This window comes from Ascidiella aspersa, chromosome 1, assembly GCF_963924565.1.
Source record: "Ascidiella aspersa chromosome 1, kaAscAspe10.2, whole genome shotgun sequence".
Classification (NCBI taxonomy): Eukaryota; Metazoa; Chordata; class Ascidiacea; order Phlebobranchia; family Ascidiidae; genus Ascidiella; species Ascidiella aspersa.
Genome location: NC_139447.1, coordinates 23,960 through 26,541, shown reverse-complemented (window position 1 = coordinate 26,541; position 2,582 = coordinate 23,960). Strand labels below are relative to the sequence as shown.

Below are 2,582 nucleotides of genomic sequence, written 5' to 3'. Positions count from 1 at the left end.
TTGCATGCGATTTCTCTTTATGTCCCACAGCTTTCGGACATGCACCCAAACCAAATCCTAATATCAATCTTTCAGATCTCTTTTCCAATTAATGAACAACCCTTCCTACGTCTGGCTTGTTCATTGGAAGGGGACTTCTGTAGCATATAGCCTACTTTTACGTCACTATACACGTGACCATTGTCCACTGACGTGTGACCGCCGCACCTAGCGAATTGCTTTTCCGCATTTGACAATTCATTCTACTTTATACGTCTTACTTATTAGCGGCTTGAATCACCGCTCTGTTTATCGCTGTATTCCTGAGATTTGTGAATATACTCTAAGAGCAACTATCTACTGAGTGGATTGTCTTTGCTTAGAGTACAAGAAGTTAAGGACAGGTATTCTAGCGGCCTGCTCCTTTGGAGTCGGATTAAGAACTTGTAAGAGACTTAGGCAGCCGTCGGCCCTCGTCTATAGGGTCAGCAGCCTTCTTATAGCTCCCAACTACCCCTCTACGCTTCAGCAGCCTGTATGGAAATGGTAAATTGATGTTAGGCCTGAAAAATTATAAAAAAATATTGCTAATGGTACGTAAAATTCTTAAAATTTTTTTAAAAACCTGTGGTCTAAATGTTAATTGGAAAGCCAATTGAACTGAAACTTTCAACCCATGATCTTGTAAAACCCAAGATTGCATTCTGTAATTTGTGGCCGTAAATAATTCAAACCAAAAAATATTTTTGCATAAATCTTATTTTAAAATTTAGCATAAGTCTAGAATCTTACAACTTTTAACCAAAAGAGTTGTCCAAATTGAAACTGCCATAAACAAATAAATAAGGTGGTAAATTATTCGGCAAACCCAAACACTTACTCGCAACCTAAACCAAATAATGTTAGCAATATAAACCCCTGGACAAAAATGTACTTCAGTTACCCTATTTAACTCCCAGTTTGCAATTTTAATTTTGAAGACTGGTTTCATAATTGTGTTTCTCTATTGTACAAAAAGGTGGCAGAATTCTGAGCCTGTGTCTCAAATTCTGCCATATATTAGAAAAGGCGTTTTTTATTTTAAATTCACTATATTCCAGATTAAAAACTTTAGATTTTGTACTGGGGAGACGATTTTGCAGCCTAAAATTGCGCGTCTGAACAACGGTATTTGTAAAAGTTGCGCAGCTGTTAATGAAGTACTATACTGAAAACTGTGCGACGAAGCGTTTGAGTGATTTATCGCGGCAGACGGCATTTTACAGCAATGTGCGGCTCATGGGCACTTAATTTATTTACCCCCCACGCACGCCTTATTTTCCAACCTTGACTACATTGATGAGATTTTACACCAAATGACGTCACTGGGAAGTTTTAGGAAATGTCAAAGATATTTGGCAAAAAGGGTGCGCTGTTCTACAATCATACCACTTTTATTTCAACACTAACAAAACAAATTTTTAAAGTTGAAATTGCAAGGAACGTGTAAATATGTAAGAATGAATATAATAATAATACTTGACCCACCCAAACACTAACTTTCACCCTAACCCAAATATTGTTAGCAATATAAACCCCAGGATGAAAATGTGGTAGGATTCTAGACCAGCGCACTTAGCCTGAATATTGTGCGTTGATTTAATAATGGTTTTGTTTATTTACAGTTTGAACGCTGTGGTAGAATTGTAGACCAGCGCCCAATTTTTTTGCCTTTTGTATTGATGCATTCCGTAATAGTTTTTTAACTGTACAATATTAAAAAGTTTGACGAAAACTTTTGCAAATGTTTTTATTTTGCTGCAAAATTTTTTTTTTTTTTTTTTTTTTTATAAGGAACGCTTCACGATTTTGCGTGTCATCCTTGCGCAGGGGCCATGCTAATCTTCTCTGTATCGTTCCAATTTTAGTATATGTACTGTTTGCTGCAAAATTTTTGCTTCGCCCTTTTCATAGAATACTTAAACACAGAATAACTTCGGGTCAAAATCAACACTGACCTCTCAACTGCAACCTCGAGTCAAATCAACACTGACCTCTAAACTGCAACCGATTCCCGTCAAATGAAAAAACAAACGAATTAAAACTGTTGTTAAGCTTCGATTGGAATCAAAAACTTTCTAAATTGACAATTTTGATCGCCTGCAAACATAATTGTTTGAATAATTTGCTTAAATGTGGCGATTTATCAAGTTAGGTGATTTCTCTAGCACCATCTACCGGTTACTTTTAATCCACCAATAAAAACTCTATTTTTTCTGTTGCTTTAAATCTGTGGTTTGCTGAAATTTTACTCTGAGCAGGTTTGTGTGACCAAAACACACTTAAGGTATTTACCCTCAGGATCAATAAAATCTGCGTGATTGAGTTTTTCCGCATCGATGGGAGGCTTCAAGTAAAATGTTTGGCTTTCAAATCTAAAGCTCTTTGACCAAACGCTAGCCAACACACAGGGTCAGCACAAAAAGTAACGCCAAATTAAACATATTTATCCTAAATATTTAAGAAAAAAATTTTTACCCTAACTATAACAATGTTCTATATTTTCTAAATTACAAAAAATATTAAAAATATTAAAAAAATATTAATAATCAATATTTAAAAAA

General features: G+C 35.2%; 1 pseudogene; it reads right to left on the bottom strand.

Moving 5' to 3' along the window:
- Positions 1-1,803: 1,803 nt before the first annotated feature.
- On the bottom strand, positions 1,804-1,902 carry LOC146166361 (U6 spliceosomal RNA; annotated as a pseudogene).
- Positions 1,903-2,582: the final 680 nt, after the last annotated feature.